The sequence below is a fragment of the Pongo pygmaeus genome, chromosome 8, assembly GCF_028885625.2.
Source record: "Pongo pygmaeus isolate AG05252 chromosome 8, NHGRI_mPonPyg2-v2.0_pri, whole genome shotgun sequence".
Classification (NCBI taxonomy): Eukaryota; Metazoa; Chordata; class Mammalia; order Primates; family Hominidae; genus Pongo; species Pongo pygmaeus.
In genome coordinates, this window is record NC_072381.2 from 85,627,226 (window position 1) to 85,653,656 (window position 26,431).

At 37.2% G+C, this 26,431-nt stretch overlaps 1 long non-coding RNA gene across 2 annotated transcripts in view; it reads right to left on the reverse strand.

Moving 5' to 3' along the window:
• LOC134740168 (uncharacterized) overlaps window positions 1–26,431 on the reverse strand; it is a 239,331-nt gene that overhangs the window by 173,036 nt on the left and 39,864 nt on the right. Inside the window, exons 2-3 of one of the 2 annotated variants that reach the window (XR_010127436.1) lie at window positions 24,483–24,599; window positions 12,714–17,108 (exon numbers count right to left, since the gene is read on the reverse strand). The exons of the other annotated variant lie outside the window; for it this stretch is intronic. This is a non-coding gene — a long non-coding RNA (uncharacterized LOC134740168). Of the gene's footprint in view, window positions 1–12,713; window positions 17,109–24,482; window positions 24,600–26,431 lie in introns of those variants that run through there. 2 annotated transcript variants of the gene reach the window in all.

The window sequence follows — 26,431 nt, forward strand, 5'->3', positions numbered from 1 at the left end:
GTAAATCAGAAAGGGGGGAAACTTTTGATTTAAGGTCACCTTTAGAATGTTCTTGCGTAACAGTCTTCCTTTCTTTTGCTATCATAACAATGATTTGAGAAACGCAGTCATTTAGAAAATCTCACATTCTATATTATTTCCAGGCAGTCCTGGAACCAATCCCTCATGAATACCTAAGGATAACTGTGTTTTCCTAATTTTCATCTTTATAGAAATATCCACAAGCCCCATATTAAATCAACCAATGAACAATCAATTTCAAAAACTCCCTATGGGGGTGTATGTGTGTGTGTGTGTGTGTGTGTGAGAGAGAGAGAGAGAGAAAGCAATTATACATGTCTATCAAAAGGGATAATAAATTATTGTTTACCTAACTATATTTAATATTATATATCTCTGAAAACTATTAAGAATTTTGTTTCTTCTTTTTCAATCAGGAACCAAACCAAAATTGAAAAGCTGCTAGAATCATGGATTTCAGGGAAAGAAAAAATCCTTTTGTATTGACTGGCAGGCATTTTTGAAAGACTTTTGGAGACTCATAGTACCACTTAATGATCTTTATATATTTTATCTAAAGTGTCTAACCTCAATTTTTTTCATTATACATTTCACAGAAATTAAAACAATATTAAGGATCAAATTCCTGGTCTTTCTAGGTTTCAAAGTAGAAAGGCTTTCCTGAGTTCACATTTTATCAGGATTAGGAATCCAATCTTGAAAGACCCACCTGACCTTTAAAATACATGAACCAACTCTTCTACTGAGTTTTTTATTCTGTGATCTCTTGCCATATTGATGTTTCACAGAGGATTAATAAAAAAACCTCTAACTGTTGGCTCAAACTCTGGCAAAAAAGTATTTTAAGATCCTAAAATTACACCTTGTATTATTTTTGTTATTTCATGTATTTTAATTTTTCTGCATACCAAGAGCACTAGAATATTCCCAAATAGACTATTTTTCATCATTAAGCACAGTGTCAGATAACTAGTAGATATTTATGAATTAGTATTTGACTATTGTCTTATTCTGTATTATGAGGTTATAACAAAATATCTGTGACTGGGTGATTTATAACAAACACATTTATTGGCTTATAGTTCTGGAGGCTGGGAAGTTTCAGATCTAGGTACAGGCATCTGGTGAGGACCTTCTTACTGTGTCACCTCCTGGTGGACGGTAAGAGAGATACAAAAGGGGGACACCCCAGCAATAACAAACTCACTTTCATGATAACAGCATTAATCCATTCACTCTGCCCTCTTAGCCTATTCAGTACTGATTAAGCCCCACCTGCTAATACTGTTGCATTGGGAATTACATTTTCATTGTATACTTTTTTGAGGGGACATATTCAAACCCTGGCAACTATCAAGTTTGTGTTTTATCAGGATTAGAAAACTATCTTGGAAGACTCATTTGGAAATTAAAATTAAAAAATAAACTCTACCTATCACTGATTTATCCATTTCCAAATCCCTTGTGGGACAAGTATTATCATTTTAAGGAATATGGATTAGCACTCAAAAAGTGTTAGTTAAATGAAAGGATAAACTAATACATAAATGTAGTATAATATTCTTCCTCTTGAATTGCATGGATTCAATGTAGTAATACTGAAGTTAAGAAGGCATAGATGCATGTAATCTGAAGCAATCAGGAAAAATATTTTTTGAAGTTACTTGGAGTGGCTCAGAATGAAAATAAATATTTGAAAATAAAAGAATTTAGACCATATTCTTATATTTATAACATGCATGATGGAGAAGTCAGATGCAGCAACAGAAAAAGGAAATGTAATTGACATGTAGATTTTGATTCACGCCTGAGTACACAGGAATATTCTGTCCTTAACTCTGCCATTATTCAAACTGGTTTTTCTTGAACTACATTTAAGTCTAGAAAAATTAGACTAATAGCAACTTGAAATAATTCTCTTTCTTCAATACACATTGGATAACTATAAAAATAATCGAGAATTTTGACATAGTTCTAATGGCAAAGAGTAAGCTAATTTTGGAAGCTTAACAAATAAGTTCTAACTAGAGAAAAGCCTGCTCTTATAAAAGAGAGAATGCTCTCTAAGAACCGTCAAATCCTAATGTATCACTTTTGCTGACATATTGAGAAATTAAAGTCAAATTCAAAAAAGGTTCACTATAAAAAACATTACTAAAGTAAGTAGTTTGCAATGTTGATAATCTAAAAAATATATACAAATTTGAAAACAAATAGAGTATATCTTATAATACAATTGATTTCAAAATATGTCTGAGTTAATTAAAACTATAATTTTATGAAAAACTCATAAGAAGAATAAGAGGTACACTATTTAGAAATCCCTTGAGTGCTTAAGTTATTCCAATATTCGTCCAATTGTCTAATCATTATTTAAGAAATAAGGAAGTTTTCATGTACTTTAAAAAATTACAGTGTTAATATTTCAATTATTCCCATATCAAATATTTTTGTCTTAAACTCCAAAAAGTCTTATATTTTTATTCTTCCCTTTGTCTCTATCTTTTTATAATGGAATAAGAATAATAGGCCTCATCTCCCTTCCTAAAAATTGACTCATATAAATTCAGAATGCGTAAAACTGATTAGCAGATGAATTTCTGTTAAAGATAGTAGAGTATAACAAGAAAACATTTTTTTCTAACTTTGAAATTTCATCTTTTATATTTTTTAAAGTTATAAAAACAATGTCTTGTTTTTCCCAAAAAATAACATTTTAGAAATATTCTTCTAATTTATCTTAAGGATATTTTTATGCCTGCTGTATCCCTTTGCCATTTGTAAATTATGTAAGAAGATAGTCATTATCACCAATAAAGGTAATGAGATCTTTCCTGTTTAAATAAGAAAATAAGGAATTGAAAGTACAAATAACATAGTATAAGGAGATTGTTGTTTTGGTATACTTAGCAGTAGAGGAGAGCAGTTCTAATCATCTACCATAAAAAAAGGGCCCAAAATGTTTGATACTTCCAACTTCAATAGATCTCCTTCTGAGCTAACTCACATGACCATTGGTAGGCTTAAGAGTACCTCACATCAGTGATGGACATGGCAGTTGGCTTCCCTCAGAGCCAGCAGCAAAGAGCTAAAAGAGTCCAATATTAGCACATCTCAATAGGAAGCCACAATATTAGCAAATCTCGGGAGTGAAATTCTATCCCGTCTACAATATTCTGTATGTTAGAACGGATCAATGAGTGCAGCCCATACTCAGAGAAGATGATGACAAAAGGGTGTGAATAGCAGGACACAGGGATAATTAGGGGGTTATTGCAGAGACTGCTTACTATACCTCCCCAGCTCAAGGCCAATGATGGAGAAAGACTAAGAAATTCTAGACTAGATATTCAAAATTATCGTGGGTAAGGGATCATTTTTAATTTTACCTTTTTAAGACTTTTGTAAAACTACAATAAAAATAAATTTTTAGAAGAAAGAAAACGATATACAAAATACAAGTCCTTTCAAATTTGACACTAAACAACATGACATCTATTTCAATAAATATAGGCAAAACAATCATTAATAGGAAAAAATAAAATAATTCAAATATATTCACACTGTTCATAGAAAATGTGTGTATTGGTGGTTAATATAGAAAATTACTATTAAACCCGTAACTTATTTTTGTCCTTCTGTAATTGTAATTTAACAACAAAATTATGGATGAAATGCAGAGGCCACATAAAAACTTATGGAGAAACTTTAAGCAAACACTGTATGTGTCAGTATATAAGTTTTTAATGTGACAAGTAAATTTGCTTCTTGCTTGCCATCTTATTTAGCTAGGTTGGATTGATAATAATACTATTTTAAGGGGAACAAAATAGATGAATTTTGTAGGATTGTTTTATTAGTACTCACAATAGAGAATGCAGTCTTTCCAAAGCATCTCAATAGGAATGTGAACAGATATTAAAGGCAATATTAGCAACCTCAAGTTAATCATTTTAAAAATGTATTCGAAATGAAGGGAAAAAATGAGTATTTTTCTTCTTTGAAATAAATTGTGTATATGTGAGTTTTACAACACGATATTATGGAATACATATATTAGTAAAATGGTTTCTATAGTGAAGCAGGTAAACATCCCTGTCATCTCACATAGTTACACTTTTGTGACAAGAGCAGCTACAATATATTTTTTTTAAAATCCCTAACACAATACAATTTTGTAAACTTAAGTTCTCATGTTGCACATTGTCTCTAGACTTGTTTATCCTACATATTGGCTACTTTGATCTACAAATGTTAAAAATAGTGAGAAAAATGATACTATGCAATGTTTTTCTTTCTGTGTCTGGCTTATTCTACTTAATAATTCTGTATTTTCAAGTTTCATCTTCAATCATTTTTCAGTAAGCAGTTCCAATCATTCATTCTACACAGTTATAACTTAAATTACTCATTTAAAGAAATAAGTTAATTCTGAATCCATGTATTTCATATATGAGCCTTCTTTTAATGGAAAATAAAATTTAAACTGTTATGTTAATCTGTTTGGATATCTAACTCACCTCTTTAACTTGTAAGAGTTTCTTCTGTTCTTAAAAATTTTACGACAGAATTTTTCACATTGATAATTAACTAAATGTGCAATAACCACTGTTTGTGATAAATTTCCACGTATTGAAATAGTAGTGTCATATCTCAAATTGAGCTTTTAATTGTTCTTTAGTATATCACATTTTTCACTACATCGCTTAGCACATTGTTGAATTTAACTCACATGTTATTTTTCTTAGTAAATTTTTTCTACACAAAGGAAACAGTGTATTGATTTACATTTTAGCACGAGCTCTAACCTCCAGCATTCCATCAGAGACCATTAAACCTGAGTTTAGTTTTTCGATTTCATTTTCAAGTAGTTTTATTTGTAAGAATCAATATTTATGAACTTCCTTTCTTTCCTAGAGGTCTTCCAAAGAACAAAGAACTCTTTATTTTCATTTTAATATAATAAAATCCTGAAATTAAATACATTTAATATGTATATTATTATATATAATAATAATATATAATTTAATATAATAAAGTCCTGAAATCAAAACACACTCTTATCCACTCTTAAATTTCAAATTATGTTTGTTAACACTGTAATCCTTCATAGTTCAACACATTTCAGAATTGGTTGGTTTGTTGTAAATTAAGCTTCATAACATAATTTTCCATATCACTATTCTGTAAAAATATAACACACACTGAACAAGTTTCCCTATTAATGATATTTGTGCTTTCATCAAGTTGCCATGAAAAATTCTCACTTTATTCGTTCTATGCATTTATGTTCCATATCATTAACCACTTCCTAGATATATATGGTATCACTGTAAAGTTGTATCTGAGCTACCCTGTTATGATTCATTAAAAAATATCCAAGAAAGTATATTTGATAGTTTTCCACAAAGATTTCAGCAACTTTTATACAGTTGATACTTCATGAAAAGCCTGTAAGTCACTGTGTTTATATCTGAAATATTGAATATTTACTTCTGTCTTTTTAATTCCTTATTATTTCTTTCAAATATTTGCTTTGCTCTAAACAAATTTCTTTGTTTTGCTCGTAAATGCCACTTAGACTTTGAAGGTTGTGTTGGTTTATTAGCCAGTACATTTCTACAGATAATACAGTGTAGTGTTGTACTTTACCGTTGATTATGACTATAAAACTCAACTCAGTATATGAGAGGTCATATGGCAAAGTAACCAGAAAGAAATCTTGTGGTCTTCATTTCCTCTGAACTGGTTTCACTCTCATCATTTGGAATATTAATTTTCCCACTTCATAACAAGAGGCTCTTTTTTCCACTAACAAAGCCCTGTGGAGCTTGTTTCATCTTCAGTGAATTTATGATTAAAAATAAATAATACCTATTTAAATCTTGGTTTCTATTTCCACACCCCAATAAAAGGCACTAGAACTCCCTGTAAAATTGGCTGGCTTTAGGGCTGGGCAGGGAATATATATGATGAGTCTAGAGCATAATTATAGTGACACAGAAAAAGAAAGTGCTTAAAAGATAAAGAAAAAAAACAAGGCCTATGGGGGTATGTCAAAGAGACAAGGTAGCCGAGTTAAAGAGCTCCAAATGGCCAAAACTGGAACAGCTTTAGCCAAAAAAATTAATATTGTTGCATTAGATTATAAACCAAAGTAGAAATAACCATGATCCATGAATAAATACTCATGGATCTGAGCTTATATAAATAAATGTTTGGATAAATAAATAGACATGTCTCCTGTGCAGAAGAATTTCAAATAATTTATGTAGATGATCTCCCACAACTTCCATCAAAGAAGTGGATACTTTTACCTCTTAAGTGTGAGCTGCATAGAATTACTTTCTTCCAAATTACAGTATGGAAGGGGGATGTGATGAGGAGTCTAAAACCATTTTTTTGATGTTTGACTGTTTACAGATTTTAGGCCTCATCCCTTCCTCTTTCACTTGAATCTCACACTTGGGCCATCTGAGAAGAAAGCCTGGGTGCTCCGTTCTTTGCTGCAGGCAGAGATTTCAAACCATGCAAGCCCCTACTACTGGACCTGATTTTGACCTCACCCCTAAACACAGTAAAAACCCCAGATAGCCAGTCTCCTTTTGTTGCTCTCTCAATCCATTTTGATCTTGCTTGAAGTTTTCCATGGAAACCTCAAGTATGTAATAAAATGTTCCATAACATCTAGGCATGTGTGTTATCAGTCTGTTCTTCAAAACAAATTTGGCAGGATTTTCTCCTGCTTTTGTAGGATGATCACAAGGGTGGGCTATAGTTTTATAGTGGAAAAAGCTGACAAATTCTGTTAATACATCAGCTAGGTGATTAAGGTTAAGACAACATGTGTCCTTCTTAAGATATAATGAGACTGACACCAGTTCTGTGGTCTTCCTTCAAAAAATCCATAACCCCGATGTAATAATAAGAAAAACTTCAGACAAATCTTCAGTTGAGGGATAAAATATCCTACAAAATATCTGACCATCACTCTTCAAAACTATCAAGATCATGAAAAACAAGGAAAGGCTGAGGAAACTGTTCCCAGGCGAACTAGCTTGGGCTGCTTGTTCTCTTGGTCCAATAACAACATGCAGACAGATTGAAAAAGAAGGGAGTTTATTTCTGCAGCTGATTACAGGGAGAAGATCAGAGTAACTCACCAGACCAACTCAAAGTTATGTTTTTCTCCAGTATATATATACATTTTAAGCTCTATGCCTACCTGTGGCAGTGCACCTAAAGTGAGAGTGTTTCATTCATTCTGTATCTAATATTTAACTAAGGTCTAGGGTTTGGAAAGCTTCCTCTAGAGCCTTGGAAAGTTTCTTAATTGTAAGTGGGCCCTTGTACTAGGTGTATGTGTAAGAATGCTTTTATTATTCTTTTTCTTTTCTTTTTTTTTGAGATGGAGTTTCACTGTTGTCACCAAGGCTGGAGTGTGATCTCTGCTCACCGCAACCTCTGCCTCCCCAGTTCAAGCAATTCTCCTACTTCAGCCTCCCAAGTAGCTGGAATTACAAGTGCCCTCCACCACTCCCAACTAATTTTTGTATTTTTAGTAGGGACAGGCTTTCACCATGTTGGCCAAGCTGGTCTCGAACTCCTGACCTCAGGTGATTCACCTACCTCGGCTTCCCAAAGTGCTAGAATTACAGGTGTGAGCCACAGCGCCTGGCCCTGCTTTTATTATTCGATCAGACTTTAGGGTCTGAGAAAACCTATGTGGGGTGTTAATGGGTTTATTTTCACATTTCAGCCCTTGTACTCAGGCACCAGTTTATCCAGTTCTTCAGCGTTTAACGTATGCATTCATCAGAATTGTAGTGAAGGGTTTTTGGAAACTGGCTGCTCTGGCTGCTAATGGAAAATCTTGCCTGCCACAGAATGTCAGAGTCAGAAAGAGCTTAAGAAGACACAACAAGTAACCTTTGTGTGGTATCTTGGATGGATCCTGGGACGGAAAAAAGAGGTTAAAAACTAAGGAAATCTGGATAAGCTATGGAGTTTAGATAATAATATATCAATATTGGTTCATTAGTTTTGACACATGTACTATAGTAATATAAGATGCTATAATAGAGGAAGCTGGATATATGGGAACATTCCTTCCTATCTTCAAAACTTTTCTGTAAATGAAAAAAAAACTATTCTATAATATTCTATAATAGTTTACCTAAAAAAATACAAAGTCTATACTTCCTTAATATTGATAAAATATTTTGCTACAAATTTAAAAGCTTAAGGACCAATATTGTCACATAATAACAAATTATTAAATGCTTTCCTTGTCTCAGAGTTTTATACACATGTAGATACTATTGCCAAATTAACCTTAAATTATGCCACCTTGTAACATGACCCTGCGGTGCCTAACTGATAAACAGCACCCACAGGTGACATACCACATGAGTTTTACAGTTCCCAAACTAGCCTGTCTCCTGTGCACTTGTTACTGATGCCGAAGCCATAGAGGTCTGCAGCCACCTCAGTTCTTGCCTCCTCAGAAAAAAGAATTTGACTGAGGGGCATAAGGCAGAAAAAGAGGCAGAGGCAAGTTTTAGAGCAGAAGTAAAAGTTTATTAGAAAGCTTTATAGCAGTGAAGACTAAATTCTGATTTTTCTTATATTGCCCAAGTTCTTATCTAGGGGTTTGGGTAGTCGTGCCCTACAAACCATAAACTATCATCAGATGGTTTTTATTTAACCCTATATATTGTGACTTACTTTCCAATCTGACTCCACATTATGTAACAAAAAAAGAAAATCAAAATATTTTACCTCAAAACATGTTTCTTTGCCATATACTGAAATGGCCCTGCAAAGCCGTCATTTGTGGGGAAAATTTTGCATCTGTAAAGAATCTCTATTAATCATAGCTAGATCTTTTTCTTCTGGGCCCTCCCAATCATGAAGAAATTAACTGAGAGCCTAGCACCTTTTAAAGATCTGAATAGGAAATATTTACCATCTATTTTCTCTAAGGGCAGCGACTATGAGACTTCAAAAGAACCTTGTTCTCCACAATCTTTTATCTTAACCTGAAAATGTCCTTTCTATTGATCCTGGGTCTTTAGACAAATTTGACGAATTGTCAACCAGACAATGTTTAAATTTACCTATTACCTGGAAGTCCCTGCTTTGAATTGTCCTGCCTTTCTGGACCAAACCAATGTATTTCTCAAATGTATTTAATTGATGCCTCATGCCTCCCTAAAATGTATAAAACCAAGTTGTACCCTGACCACCTTGGGCACAAGTTCTCAGGACCTCCTGAGGGCTGTGTCATGGGCCATGGTCACTCATATTTGGCTCAGAATCAATATCTTCATGTACTGTACAGAGTTTGACTCTTTTTGTCAACAGCAGGAATGAAAAGAAAATAAAGTACACATGGAAGAGGAGCAGGCAGGCAATTTGAGAGATCAAGATTGCAGTTTGACGTTTTGACTTGGGGTTTTATACATTGGCATACTTCTGCCATTTTGTGTTTCTTCCCCCCTGAATCTTCCCTTGGGGTGGGCTGTTCACATGTGCAGTGGCCTCTGCTAGCACTTGGGAGGGAAGCGTGCAGAGTGTGTTTACTGGAGTTGTACACAAACTCACTTGAGGTGTTCTTCTCTTACCAGCCAAATGTCTCTAGGAATTTATTTATCAGTTAAATTCCGCCATTTTGCCTCTTAGTGTGCATGCGTGAGCCCACTCACCCAACTCCTGAAGTCTGACTGGGAAGCTACTGATCACCAACTTTGGATTTTTCCTATCTTTTTGGGGGGGCTACCTTTCCCTGGTGCCAGCTGCGAACAATTATTATTTTAGCTAGACAGTTAACAACCACTTGACCATCACCTGATCGTCACCTGACATTTCTGTTTGTGGAAGGGGCAGTGGGAGGGGGTTTTTATATTGCCTTGCTCATATCTAATTAGCTACCTACTGTAATACACCAAGAGGAATTTTGTGACATCACATTTGAATTTTGAGTCAATGTAAAATTTCTATAAAAGTTTTTAAATGAAGTTGACAGAAATCTGATAATCTGTTGTCAAGCATTCCCCCACAAAGCCACATTTTGTGAGCTAGAAGTAACATATATGACAGAACTGTAACAGCCAGGTTGGAGGATGTTCCTGGGAAAACTCCAATTCACCAGTACTCTGGGGTGGAGCCTCAGGAAGTTCGTGTCCTTTGAAGCAGGAAGGAGCCTGGCCCCTCGTTTTCCTGTGTAGAACCTGGGATTCAATGGCTAGTCAGAAAGAGCTCTAGCAGGGACTCTGGCCTTGTGAGAGTCCCTGTTTCTCCCTTTTCTTCCTTTTCACCCAATAAAATCCTGTCTTTCTCACCACTGAAATTGTCTGTAAGGCTAAATTTTCATGGCCATGGCACAAAGAACCCCATCTTTAGCTGAACTAAAGAAAAGTCCTGCAACAGAACCACCAGGGATGATTTTTTACCTGTAGGGACCTTGCTGGAAACTTGAATTTGCTTTCTGAACAGTCCCTAGACAAAGGGGCAAAAGGCACAGGTAAGTAGTTGAGGAAAGATGGAAAAAATACAGAGCTTGTTTTCTACCGGAGTTGATGTTCATGGCAAATCTTAAAGGACTTGCAGTTACTATGGAAATGGGGACCTATGTTTTGGAACAAGATTAGGCAGGAAAAAAGGAAAAATTTAAACTGAAAAAAATCATATTGAAATTGTTCTTCAGAATCTCTGGTTCCTTCTATGGTCTTTAGTATCTTCCTTCTATTATCACTTCCTCACTGTTCTAGCAAGACTCCGGGTATCAGCACAGAGCTAGGACATGAATAAGTGCTTTCACATGGTAATTGCTTTGTCTTAAGGGGAATCCTAGGAAATGGCCATGGAATTGTGTATTTCTGTGTTATGAATACATTTTCACTTCTATCTAATCTGGTATTTTATCTTATAAAATAGAGCTGAAGTGTCATTGTGCTGCTTCAGAGAGCTGAACACAATGTAAAAATCATTTGGATACACAACTGGTCATGTTTTGCAATGTAAAAACAAAACAAAAGGCCCTTTCATTCTATTTCTGAGTTTTCGCATTTCATTGCTCACTGTCAGTGACAGTAATAACATTACTTATTTTTTTTTGTTTGTTTGTTTTATTGATTTATTTCCACTGTTTGTTTTTCATTTCATTGATTTCCATTTATATCTTTATTATTTTCTTCTTTGTTTTTATTTTAGGTTTAATTTAATATTCTTTGTTATTGTTGTTATTATTATTATTATTATACTTTAGGCTCTATGGTACATGTGCGCAATGTGCAGGTAAGTTACATATGTATACATGTGCCATGCTGGTGCGCTGCACCCACCAACTTGTCATCTAGCATTAGGTATATCTCCCAATGCTATCCCTCCCCCCTCCCCCCAACCCACAACAGTCCCTGAAGTGTGATGTTCCCCTTCCTGTGTCCATGTGTTCTCATTGTTCAATTCCCACCTATGAGTGAGAATATGCGGTGTTTGGTTTTTTGTTCTTGCGATAGTTTACTGAGAATGATGACTTCCAGTTTCATCCATGTCCCTACAAAGGACATGAACTCATTTTGTATGGCTGCATAGTATTCCATGGTGTATATGTGCCACATTTTCTTAATCCAGTCTATCATTGTTGGACATTTGGCTTGGTTCCAAGTCTTTGCTATTGTGAATAATGCCGCAATAAACATACGTGTGCATGTGTCTTTATAGCAGCATGATTTATAGTCCTTTGGGTATATACCCAGTAATGGGATGGCTGGGTCAAATGGAATTTCTAGTTCTAGATCCCTGAGGAATTGCCACACTGACTTCCACAAGGGTTGAACTAGTTTACAGTCCCACCAACAGTGTAAAAGTGTTCCTATTTCTCCACATCCTCTCCAGCACCTGTTGTTTCCTGACTTTTTAATGATTGCCATTCTAACTGGTGTGAGATGGTATCTCATTGTGGTTTTGATTTGCATTTCTCTGATGGCCAGTGATGGTGAGCATTTTTTCATGTGTTTTTTGGCTGCATAAATGTCTTCTTTTGAGAAGTGTCAAACATTGCTTATTTTTAAAACTGAAAATAGTTTTAAAAAGTTTTAGGAAAATGTCACTTATACTACACATCACTAGAATAAATATTACTTTCATGTACAATGGTTTCTAAGCTTCTGATGGATTAGTTAATTGTGCAAATCATCTGAGGAAAAGAGTTAAGATCTTTTGAGCACACTAAGCACTTGGATTTATTGTGACTGATTTAAGACAGACACATGAGGGTTAAAAAGAAGAATATTATGTTGGTTGGAATTTCAAGTTTTTTTGTAATGCTTTGAAAAATCTAATCCCTTTGTCAGGTTCACAATTATGCCAAATGTCATGCTTAGGGTCAGATTCCAGGCCCAGCTGAGGTCCAAGGGGAGTGAGTGGATGAGCAGATAGCTGAAAGAAAACTTCGGGCATCATAGGCAGGTGAAACGTAGTTTTATTCAGTAGCTCTCTCATCAGCAGCTGTCTCACACTGTCCACCTTTATCTCAGCTGTCTGCTCCAGCTCTGCAGCTCCTCTCAGCAGCTGGCTTTGTGGCTTCTTCTGCCCCCCATGCCTGCAGCTATACTCCCTGGTTTACAAGGCCAGCTACAAGTTCAGTAACTTAACTCTCTCTGGGTACAAGCTGGTTCCTGGCTTCCCCCCGCCCACCTTCAAGGTGACCAGCTCTCCCTTATAGGGGTCAATAGCATTACTGTCTCTCTGGGCACCAGCACACATGCCATGTTGAGCCCATGCACAGCATCAGCAGGGCAGTTACACCTTTTCAAACAATAGTGGCTCCAAGCCAAGTATGAGCTTACACAAACAGGTTACATAACATGTGGAGGTGTGCGCCTGCACCCTAAACTTGCTGAGTCACTCTGGCCTGGATGTCCGCCTTGGCCTATTCCTTGACCAGGTACATCCACGTATCTTACATTCCACCCCCTATGCCAAGGGAGACATAAGTTTCAGGCACACAGGCCCAATACACAGGCTTGGGCACACAGGTCTGACACATAAGCTTTGGGCATGCAGGCCTGATACATACACATAGGCTTGACACATAAGCCTGACACATAAGCTTTGGGCACACAGGCCTGATTCATAAGCATCTGGGTACACAAGCAGGTGTCACCTCCTTGGTGATCACTATTCACATTGCCCTGAGTTCAGTTCATTAGCTACATTGCCGACACCTGGTTTCAAACCATATAGTATCAGTGCTAGGTTGGACTGCAACAGCCCAGGCAACAGTAGCACCTCAGCTAGACCCACCTATGTGGGTCCCCATTAGTAAAAAAAGGACACACTTCCCTAAACAGTGAAGGCTCAGGGTCTAGGGGTGCCTCAGGCTCCAAGGCCTTATGCCCTATGGTCTTACCTTGCATTAGGATTACAGGTCCCAAGACCTCTTGCAACTCTGCTGCTAAGGGACTTGTACTAAGCGTACTCCACTGCTTCAAGTAGGCACCCTGCTCCACTAAAGTAGATGTCTGTGCCATCCCATTCTGGGGGGTCATTACCCGTGAAAACACCCATCTCACTATTGAGTAGATCATCCACATGATGACTATAATCCATCCTGCCCTACTCTTATGAGTCTAAAGAGCAGCATATGCGGTTACTAACTGCTTTCCCAGTCCGAGGGGTCATTACCCATGAATGCACCCCTCCCACTATCGGGTAAATCATCCGCACAATGACTATAACCCATCCTTCCATGCTCTTATGAGCTCAAGAGCAGTATATGCAGTTACTAACTGTGTTCCCAGTCCAGGGCTTTGTTATCCATGAACTCACACATCCAGCTATTACTAACTGCTTCTCTACTAAGGAATACCAGAGCTCAGCTCCTTTCCATACAACGTTGGGACTAAAAGCCCATTGGCATACTCAGGTGCTCTGTGTCCTGCTATAGGCCCTAATGAAAAATATTTGTGGTCGCATGAACATCTAGCTTAAATGGCCACCTCTGATTAACTACCCATAGGGCTTGTGCCTGCTGAGTAGCATGCTTGGCTGCCAGGAGAGGCTGTCTCAGCCTTACCATCCAATCCCAGGCAAGGGGGCATTGCCGCTTCCAAATCTTCCAGAGAATCAGATTTAACATCATAAACAAGGCTACAACATATGGTGGGGCTAAACACATAGCCCTGTGGCAACACTGTGAAAGTCCATTGTCACCCTCCTATGAAGACAAACTGTTCCTGGCTCTCTGGAGCAATGTCGATTGAGAGGGATGCATTGGCCAAGTCCACCAAACAGTGGCACCCTCCAGTTCTGTTGTTAAGTGGTCCATTAAGTCCATGACAGACAGCACAGCTGCCAAGCTGTGCAAAACATCCACCCCCAGAATGTCTTCAGGTATGGGAGAGACAGACACAGTGCATAAGTGAACAGCAAAGCAGCTGATGCCAAGATGCAAAGATACAGATTTTACTTTTACTGACCGGTCTTCGTAACAGTTAATAAATGCAGCTCTGCCCAGAAACTTATCTGGGCTCAGGGCCCAATGGATTGCCAAATCCACAGACGGCCTTTGGTTGTCTGGTGCCCCACCAAGTCAGGCACCTGGGCCATTTCTCTCATCAAACAGAAAAGGCTTTACACTTCCATCTGACTGCAGCAGGTAATCTGTGAACTGGAACACCTGGGCGGGACCGCACTGCGCAGCAAAGTCCTTCTCCCAATCTTGGAGGCAGGGCAGGAAATGCGTTAGCTCCTTCGTTCCAGAGAGGGAGTATTCAGGCAGAGGGCTCCCCCAGACACTGCCTACATTACTTGCTTAACTCCTGCAACTCAGCAAGGGCACAGGCACCAAAGGAAGTGTGTTCCACCACAGTAGGGGGTCTCTGGCCCACCCTTGGGGCCCAACAGCTGCTCATGTTCTATTTTCTGAAGGACCAGGGGGTGAGCCTGCAAGAGAGGTTCTTCCTCCTCTCTGTGCCGCGTTCTGCAGGGACTGGGCATGCACCTCCCCCAGCATAGTCACAAACACCCATCTGACTCTGCCAGCAAAGGCATGCTTCCTTCTCGGTGCTGTGCACTTCCAGGTACGTCAGCGCTGTCTCCACACTTGCAAGAGACACATCCATTGCCTTTCAAGTTTTGATTGGGGCCCATCCTCACAGCACAGCTGTCACCACGTACCACAGCTCATGCTGTGGCCACATAGCAGACACGAAAGCCTTGGGTTCTGAAAATCCACTCACTTCATACTGCAGACGTCGCCAATTGTCAGGTTCATGACTACACCAAATGTCTCTCTCAGGGTCAGATTCAACCCTAGCTGAGGTCTGAGGGGAGTGGGTGGATGGGCAGATAGCTGAAAGAACACTTTGGGGGGCTGTAGGCAGGTGAAATGTAGTTTTATTCAGCAGCACTGTCATCGCACCTCTTTCATACTGTCTGCCTTTATCTCGGCTGTCTGCTCTGGCTCTGCAGCTCCTCTCTGCTACCCCTATACCTGCAGCTACATTCTCTGGCTTACAAGGCCAGCTACAGTGTCAGCAGCTTAACTCTTTCCCTCTGGGCACAAGCTGATGATAAAACTAGAAATGTATATTTGTTTTAGTCTAAAAAAATACCTGAGATTGGCTTTTTAAAGAACAATAATCTATTAGTTCTGGAGAGTAGGAGTCCAAGATCAAGATCCCTGCAAGTTAGTGTCCAGTGAGGACCCAGTCTCTGCTTCCAAGATGGTGCCTTGTTGCATCCTGAGGATCAGACAAACACTGTGACCTGACTTGGTGGAAGGCACAGAAGAGCAAATGGGCCTGGCTAGTTCCCTCTATCCATTTATAACACTAATCCCAATTATGAGAGTGGAGCCCTATGACCTAATCACCTCCTAAAGGCCCTACCTCTTAATACTGTTCATTGGGGATAAAGTTTCAACATGAATTTTGGAGAGGACATGAACATGTAAACCATAGCAATAATGCATTTATAATGCTGAGAATGCTAAATTGAAGATAAGAGTATGTATTTTATTGTGAAGTAGCATGAATCAGCCATATCTGCCTACAACCTGTTTTTCTTTCTGTGGCTTAGGCTGATAGGTTCCCAAATTTTGTCAAATTTTTAAAAATATCAAAATGAGAAACACTTCAAGACATAATATTTATATCAAATTAAAATTTTAGTGTTTGTAAATAAAGTTTTATTGGAGTACAATCACATTCATTTATTTGAGTATTGTCTCTGGCTGCTCACAAGCCACAACAGCAGAACGGAGTAGATTTGATAGAGGCTGTGTATATCTCTCTATGGCTAAAGTATTTACTATTTGGCTCTTATCAAAAAAAAAAAAAAGAAAGAAAGAAAAAAGAAAAAAAAAATCCTGACCCCTCTCCTAGACTATGTGGACTTATTAAAGATCATTGTCTTAGTTTTGATTCTGGGATTTTCTTTGGCTATAGCCCAGACTAAATTCTTTGGATTTCTCCTCTCCCAAGCTGGAGTGCAGTGGTGCAATCATAACTCACTGTAGCCTCAAACTTCTGCGCTCAAGCATTCTCCCATGTGACCTTTCTGGGTAGCTAGGACTACAGGTGTGTGCCACCATGCCCTGCTAATTTTTTTTTTTTTTTTTTTTTTTTTTATTTGTAGAGATGGGAGTCTCACTATGTTGCTCAGGCTGGTCTTGAACTCCTGACCTACAAATGATCCTCCTGCCTCAGCTTTCCAAGGTGCTGGGGTTACAGGTGTGAACCATCATGATTGGCCTTCTCTATTTCATAATAATAAGATAGGGGCATCATTTCCTTAATTTCAGTCTTCAGTAGTCATAGAAATTTCTTGTTTCTACTTCTGAAATTATTGAAAGGTCTAAAATGTTTAAAGCCTAAGGCTAAGAAATTATATAATTAGTATTCCCAGAGGATTGCTTCTGATGGATCTTCAAAGATGTTTGTGATGTGCCTAAAGCATCTGGCTGCCAGAATTTTCTTTTGTCATTATTTAGAGTTATCTTAGTGTATAGAACAATTGTAATTTTCCTTATTTGGCAGAGTTGTCAGGAAGCTGGTTTAATTTTAGAGTTCCATGGCTTTCTGGAAAGATAAAACACAAACTTTTATTGTATTAGTGTGTCTGTACAGCATTTATAGTCCATTATATTTATTTGCTTACATGTGTTTGGTGAAGATATATAATTGCCATCAAATCCCCATTCTTCCTTTTTTCTACAATGATATGACTCCTAATTTTTAGCTGCCCAGAATAAGGACGACATATCTCTGTCTCTTTTAAAGTTAGATGTGGCTGTGTGACTTAGCTCTGGCCAATGGGATGCGACTGAAAATTGTACGTGCAATTGCCAGGATGTATCTTTAAGGGAGAGGAGCTTCTTCTATAAGTTCATAGTTTTGACTACCTATTAGGTACAATGTGATGTAATGGTTGGAACTCCAGGTATTACCTTGGACCATATTATACTCTTGTTAATAAAACCCATACTAGACCAATAAAAGACATGAGCCTGAATTTCTTAAATTGTTTATGTTATTGGTTGGGGACTGATTACCTTTCAGTTTTGATGGTCAGAGGGAAATAAGCTCTTGTGTTGTTTAAAGTGCTTGCTATTTTGAGGTATTCTTTTGCCACTTTCGAACATAATTCTCTTACATCGTGTATTGTATTTAAAAAATTCTAAGCATGTTTTATTATTCTTAATAAAATTCTACCCTAATTATACTCTTTTAAATCTAAATGTTTTGAATAAAGCTGACTTTATTTCCTAAGTTCTTGGATGAGCACCTGACCTTGTACTGGTCAAACGTCATTCCATCCGCTGAGACAGAGTGATTAGTTCGTGGATGCTCCTAAAATCTAAACCACAATAGTGGTTCACATTCTTGGGTCTTTTGCTGAAACTTTTGGAAAAGAAAGGCTCTCTTGCTTTTATAATTGCTAAACTATGAGGGTATATGTTTGGACCTACCTAACAGCTAATAGCACAGCAAAGGGGAATCACACTGGGAAAGAAGTGAACATGTTATCAAAGAGAAAACTCAGCTGAAACAGAGGTGGCACAGAGTGAGATACAGACTGTGGCCTCTGGATCTTAAGCCTCTGTATCTAGCCAAGCCCAAAGCTAAATACTTCTTGACTGATTTTTTGAAGCACTATGTATCTTGCTACTCCCCTCTCTCCCAGTTTTTTATAACAACCCCATGAATTTGGGGATGTATGGGTTGACCTTATTAAATTATGGACTTGCTACACAGCCCACGACCATACTGCGAGGAGAGGAATTGCTTAACATATGTTTGCGGAATTCAGTTGTGGTAAAACCCAGGGATGATTGAGTGTTATCTGACATTTCACTAATTTTATTCAAATAATTCAGAACTTATACAACAAAATGCCTATTGTCTTCAAAAATTTCCTAATAAATGATGGTTCCATTGATATGGGGGCTTCCATTGACACCTTGTCCTTTGGGACAAGGAAGATCTGTTGTTCTGAAACTATCTTTAGTTGGTGCTATTTATATTTATAACTGATACATTTTGTTCTATGAAAGATAATGTGAGTTCTGAAAATAGCCAAAATATAGTTGGAGTCAGATTTGGAAATTGATTGAAAGAACTTAAAGGTATGAAATAATAGTTTTGGAAGTGAGGGGGAAATATATATATATTTTAAAGTACCTACAGTGTGCTAGGTCTTTTGCCAAACATTTCACATACGTAACTGCTAATATTACTTAAGTACATGTTGGGCCCAACCACGATGATAAATGCTTTACATGATGTTTCTTGTTTAATCCTTATATAAGCTTACCTGAAAGACATTATTATTCCATTTACACCTGAGAAATTAATAAATTGTCTGAGTTTGCCCAATTAAGAAGGCATGACAAATAAGGATCACATAAAAATGTCAACAAAGTGTGTTCCTTCACCCCATTCATGGTTCTACCCACCCCCATTTACTGCACAAAAATCAATATTATCTCTACTTTTAGATATCCAGGGCTCCTATGTCTCTTACTGCTCAATAGAAAGAGGTGCTTGGACACAGCTAGATGTACTATAGAAAATTCTCCCAGAGAAATAGTTCACTTCTGTGCCACTCGATATATTTTCTAAGAGATGGCAAGAAAGAGAAAATATTAGGCTACAGAAGCTTACTGTTTATAAAAAATAGGCTTTATAGGGACAACGGAGTGTTCAAAGCCCAGATGACAATAACTGGGCTGATGCTAGAATTTCTGTACTAGCATCAGCGTGGGCTACTGACCTTATAGCCATTCAGCTCATCTAGCTCCATCCTGCAGTAGAGGCACCAGGGTTATTCAGCAAAAAATGGTTTAACATTTTGTTAATAAGTATTTAGCTCCTGAGGTGAACACTTTATTTTAAAGAATATGGCTTTTGTTTTGTTTTGTTTTTGGCTCACTGGTTTATAGCCTTGCTTCTTCTGTTATTATCTCACTAAATCTAGGATATTCTTAGGTGTGCCCCCAAACAGTAATTGATTCAGCTTTCTTTTGAAATGGGCTTCTTGAGAGTGCTGTGGGCATATACTCTCTAGGACTCTCAATTTCCTATCTATTTCAATGAAAGTCTCCTATGAGTTTTAACTGAGAAAAGAAGCAAGTATCTCATTGTTATCTTGCACGTCAGTGGTGATAATCAGTATCCTAAACATTGCAGGGTCACAGAAAGACACAGGGCTCTCTGATGGTATCATATTTTCTCCATTTGCTTCCCTGAAACCAGTCCAGATATTGGAGTAGAGGCCATGAGTCATGGGGCTTGATGGATGTACATGCTGTCGTCTGCAAATAGAGCTTGATGTTGTTTAAAAGGACATCTAACACTTTGGCAGGAGGCTTTCATTTTATCCGCTTCTTCTCTACCTCTCAATAGAATTAGTTTTGCAGCAATGACTATAGAGGAGCACTGTCACAATCTGTAACTCTGTGTGACTCCCTGCTCAAGAAGCGACTTGAAATTTCCTACGATTACAGCAGATAAAAGTCAGCTCTGTTGTAGTGCTTCAAAAGACAGGATGGACCAGACTTGCTTCTGGCTTTTAATGAGATCACAGAAAACAATGTCAAGAGCATAATGAGGTGAGCGGTCTAGACACAGAGAATGGGGAAACAAAGGGAGATCAGCCTTATGTGCTCACACACAACTGCTCTTACCTTTGGCAAAATATTTAATCTCTTTATGCCTCATTTTGCTATTGATAAACTTGGAATACAATAATACTAACATAGAACTTGGGGGAGAATTAAATAATTGAATAAGTATTTCTACAGTTTCTCTATGCACATTCACACCATTACCAAACACCTAATATCAGCTTTGAGGATGATGATGAAGAGGAGGAGGATTATGATTATATTTAAATGCAAGCATGGAAGGGGTTATTTTGAAGTAAAAATCGCCTAACAGAAGTTGATTCTTTTTTTTCTTTAATGTTCCTTTAAATTGTAACAACAGTAGCAGCACTATGTTCTTCATTTTTCTCCCTGTGAAGTAATGAAGCAGGTTTGTATTATTGTATTTACATGTGAGGAATATGGGGCTCAAAGAAGAAATATGTCTTCCATTACTCACAAAGCTTGTGAGTGTGGAATTAGTATTTATCTCAGATGATGTGACTGTGGGTGCTATTCATAAAGGAACCAAGACAATGTGAGAAAGGACTTAAATGTTTTATGATGGGAGGTGAAATGAGGGGTGACTAGGGGAAATGCAGTATTTCCCAAGAAAAGAGAGTAAGGATGAGACATCAGATTGTGGGTATACTCTGGAGCCCAGGAAATGCAGGGACTGGACACCTCAGAGTGACAAGACAGTCACCTGGCTGATTCCTGTTCACACTCCAAGACTCAGCTTCCAACATGTCACTGCTTCTGAGAAGCCTTTTCTGATTCTTCAGACCACGTTTGGCCACTTCCTGCTTTCACAGCAGCCTCTGCTTCTCCTTGCAGCACTTACATTTTTATAGTTGGTCTCCCAGTGGATTGTCAACTCTTAGAGCAGATGTCCTCACGACTGTGCCCTAGGCTGAGCACTGTACCTGGATTACTGCTAGGGCTCAGTGCACACAGTTGCTGAATGAATGAGAAACAGGGAGGCTGGGGCTCCCAGAAAAGCAGGGTGCCATGTCATCTCTCAGCTCTCGTGCTTCTGTGGTCTTTTGAGGGGCCTCCAGATTCAAACATCAGTTTGAAAGGGGTCAAATGAGGTACTCAGTCCCCAAGGCAACCAAAGGTGAATAGAAATGGCAAATTTACCACCTTGAAAATGTCATTAGGGTCTTTAAAATTCAAGACAGAAGATGGACAACAATAGTCAAAAATTAAGAAATGAAATTTAACATCAATTTCCCACAAGCTGAGGCACAGGAAATACTTAGAAGTCTGCAGACCACAGAACAGAGCAGGAAGAAATTATTTTCAGCAGAAGCTTTCAGGGCCAGGAAAGCAAAGAAGCATCATGTGCCAGGCAAACACTTCTGCAAATAAGAGCAACCTATGACTGGTGATGAAGCAGGTCAAGTCTGTTTGTAAAGACTCTACAGCTTCTCTTCTGGATCATTAGACAAGCATTTGGTAGCCTGCCCTGCTTGCCCCTGTGAAAGTAGATCATACAAATTGGGTCATTTTTGTCCATACCCAACTGAAACACAGTTGAGAAACCAGGGGGAAAAAACACACAATGTATAAAACATTGCTCCAAAAACTGTAATTTTTCGCAAGCCTGGTGGCTGAAGCTTCCTGCAGTAACCTGAAACCAATTTTATTGAAAGACTGCTGAAAAGACCAGCTTCAACTCTCAAACTTGTTTTGTTTCACACCATCGCTTACCAATCAGAGCTTGACAGCTCCTCAAACATTACTAGTACCAATGAAGTTTATCAAAGAGCAGTACATAACATTTCTCCTTTTTATAAAACCTCTAATATTCTCTTTTTTCTTTGGAAAGAGCACTTTCACTTGTACTGGAGGCTGTGCCTCCCCAATATGTATATTGTTTTTTGGTGACTCAATCATGACTCACTACAGCCTTGACCTCCTGGGTTTAAGCAATCCTCCTGCCTTAGCCTCCCGAGTAGTTGGCTCTACAGGTGCATGCCACCACTCCTGGCTATTTTTTTTAATTTTTAATTTTTTATAATATGGGGTCTCAACCTGTTACCCAGATTTTTTTTAATAGATAATAAATTTCTCCTTTTTTTCTCCACAGATCTCATGGTCTTTTGTTAACATCACTCAGGTCCAAATAAGTTTCTTGATTTATTTTTAACCCCAGGACATAGATAAAATTCACAGAACTCATATTTTTGTAAAGCTTTTTTCGTATAACACTGCCTATAACTTATCTCTTCCTTTTTTTACTAAATCTTGCTCTCATTCACTTATATTATGTCTGGCATGCTATTTATCTCCAACAGTTCAATTTATATAATTCATTTTGATCTTTGTTTGCACCATTGTGTAGCTTGTTCTTATGTTCTTTGTAAGGTACCATTTGGCATTTTTATTACTTGATGTTATATTTCAAGTTTCTTATGTACTTTAGTTTTACCTCTTTTTCCTTTGCTTCTCTCACAGCCTCTTTAGATTTGAATGCAAATATTTGTGCATAGATGTTTTAGAAATATGTATTATATAACAAATTTAGTGCTTTATATCTTCCGTGTCATGATCTTCCTTCTGTTTCTCATAAGAACTCACATAGATAATGATATAGAAGTAAATGGATATGGAATAAATGAAGTGGGTCCTTGTACCCAGAGATTATTAAGCTGTGGCTCTGTGTGTGTCTCCATCTACCTTCTCTGAGTGTTGAGGGTGCTAATGTTTCGGTACATCCTAGACTCATGTGCAGTACACCTCATGTCTCAGGTTGGAAAATTCTGATCTATGTGAACTGTCAAGTAAATATTGCACAGAGTTGAACAGATGAGGAAGACTTTATTCAAGACTACTGCAGTAAGGGAGAGAGTTGAATTCAACTCTACTGGGAAAAAAATGAGAGGATTTTTAATTACTAGGATGAGCTACTGGAAGATTACTGGAGGATATTAGTGGGGAGGTTGTCAATGTCATTAGGCCATCTGTGTTTTTTAATTGGTGCTTATCAAAGTTAGAATTCTCTCCTCCAAACTTTCAAAAGGGTGGCTTCTAGGGTCTTGAGAAAGACATTCCTGGGTTGTGAAACTAGCAAGAGGCTAGGAGAAGATTTACACCAGAGGCAGAGAACAAATTTACAATGCCAAGTTTTCTAATGTAAATGCTCTAAGAAAAAGGATATTGGAAGCCTACAGTCAGAAAGAAACCTTTCTAAAGTTTAATCAAGATTAGGGTAATGCTAGTTAGGTCCATCTTGCTGAAACCCATTGTAGTAGTGCTCCAATGGGGAGACTGTATTCTTGCCTTGGGCTCTTCTTGATGTTGGACTTAGCTTGACACATACCCTAAATGGATTGAAATTTCTCTCACATTAATGAGAATCAAATAATTTACTGATGATATATGGACAAGGATTGACATGGAGGAAACACAACCATTTAATCAAAGTTGTCATTTCGATCTCTGTCTTTGTCTTATTCCTTGTGTGTGAAACTTTTTTTCCCTTTCCCATCATAAGCCATCAGAAGCCCCAGTGTTGTCTGAGACAATTCATTTTAATTCACTGTATGAATAATCCCTTCAATAAAACAAGACCTTTGAGTTACCTGGACAACCACTATCTACTGGTGTACAGATGAGATTCCTGGGTTTCTTCTATTTTCTATTGGTTCCATTTTTCTAATAAGAACTTGATGGCAAAATAATATATGTTATTATTTTATTTGTCTTCTTCACAAATGTATGTATATTAGATGGTATCCACATTCTCTCTCATGCTAGCTGGCTGATCTAAGGGCTATTTTAATATTTGACTTTGTTTAAAGTCAGAATACTGTTACTAAATTTGTATCTTTGAACAAGCCTCTTATTTTCTATGATGGTCACTTTTACATGACAACTTAGCTAGGCTATAGTCCCTAATTATTCAATCAAATACTAATTTCAGTGTTGCCATGAAAGTATTTTGTAGATGTGATTAATGTTCATAATCAGTTGATTTTGAGTAAAGCAGTTTATTTTAGAAAATGTGCCTGGCCTAATTCAATTAATTGAAGGGCCTTAAAAAGAGAATTGAGGTTTCCTGGATGAGGAAGTTCCACCTGTAGGCTGCAACTTCCGCTCATTCTCAAGAGTGCCAGTTTGCTGTTTCTGATGGCTCATCCTGTATTCATTTTATATGGCAGCTGTAACAAATTACTACAAGCTCACTGGCTTGAAATAACAGAAATGTATACTCTCACAATCCTGGAGGCCAGAAATATGAAATCAAGATATTGGTAGGGCCATACTCCCTCTGAAAGCCCCAGGGAGAGCTATTTCTTACCTTTTCTAGCTTCCGAGAACTCTAGGTATTCCTTGGCTTGGGGCTGAAAAACTCCTTCTGCTTTCATCTTCACATGGTCTTTTCTTCTTCTTCCTGTCATGTTTTTTCTGTGTAATTCTTATAAGGATACACATTATGTAGGGTGCATCTAGATAATCCAGGATGGTCTCACTCTAGATTCCTAACTTAATTACATCCACAAATACCTTTTTTTCCAGATAAGGTTACATTCACACTTACTGGGAGGTAGGACTTTAACATCTTTTAAGAGGACATAATTCAACCCATAACATCCCTCAACACATATCTTCTACTGGTTCTGTTTCTCTGGCTGAATCTTGACTGATATACCCTCTTTGTATCTTGTTTCCTTATCTGTGTAATGATGGGGTGAGTAGAAACAATGGTGATCTTCAAGGTCCACTTTAAATAAATATAGTTTTTAAAAAGCTTGTAGGTCAGTTCTTCTAATTTTTAAATTGTTGCTTAAAAATTCTATAATAAGCATAGAATGGGAAATCATTAGTAATACTGAGGCTGATATTATTTTCTTCAATAATTAATAAGCTACAGTCTATCTGTACCTGACACTACTGTATTGGTAACAATCTAGTTTCTCAAGTTTACAGAATAAGATTTTCCCCTTTACTTTGTATGCTTTCCTACCCAGATCATGCAGAAAAAGTATAATAGAGAATAAAATTGCCTTGTCACTTCAGTCATATATTGGCATTATCTCTAGGGTGAGAGATTAACAAAGATCAGAACTTATTTAGAAAATTCTCCATCTCAACACTTTCATAAGGAAATAACAACTTAGTCAAATTTCCCTCCCTCCTGATGTGTCTAAATGTTCCTGTTGGATTCCAGTCCATTTTTTGTTAAAAGGATATTGAAGAAGTAAGCATATTTCCTGCTGTCTCATAAAGTCATCTAGCAATAAATTATTTGTGCTAAAATTGAAAGAACTCAGATGAATCAATTTTTGATGCAAAAAATTATTTTGCAACTTGGTGAAAGAACGTGACTTTCAAATGTTTAAAATTATAGTGGAAAATTGACCCTAAGGGCCAAATCTGAGATTACTGCTAGTAAAATACAGTAGTGAAGTCTCATCTATATGGTCAAATCAATATCCTTGTGGGGGGCAATGAATTTTTTTTCTAGTCAGTGTGTTTTCTTCCCCTCACCCATATGCAGAATGAATACTTCCAGATGCTTATTAAGCCATATTTTACTTGAAACACACCTTGCTAGGAATATCAATATTTATAATGGGAGGCATATGGAAAGATGTCAAGATAAAGTCTTTTGCGATTCTAAATAGATGTCATTCATAGTTACATATGTATATGTATATACATACACAAATATGTGTTTTTCTATATTACTTTTAGAGTAAAACTTATTTTAGAAATATTAACTAGTATTAAGAATACATAATCACTCTTAGTCAAAACAAATACAGAGGAACCCAGTTATAATACATTTTATTATTGCAAGGCATTTTATAGAGATTTAGCCAATAATGCCATACAAAATTTAATAGTAATTGTTCCATGACACTAATTAAGATTAATTGGATTAATGCAAATTAGAAGGAATATTTTGACTAAGATAATATTGAGAAAAAATTGCTTAATTTTTTTCACATACCTACTTATATTCAAAATTTCCTGTAGGTCTTTTTTTAAGTGAATAGATTAAATGGGATAGTCAGTCACTCGTACATGAAAACACAAGTCTAAGAATATTACTGTCACGTTGTGAGTAAATGGATATTTTAAGAAGTTAAAGTAGAGAAATTTTAAAATTGTGTAGGACTGTTTGCGAATATTCACCAGTCCCAGACTATGTTCATGCAGGGCAGTTAATTTTCCTCTGTGTTAGTCATATATCTATTCAGTTGAGCCCTGAAAATCAAGAAGAATAAGAATAGAACACATCCA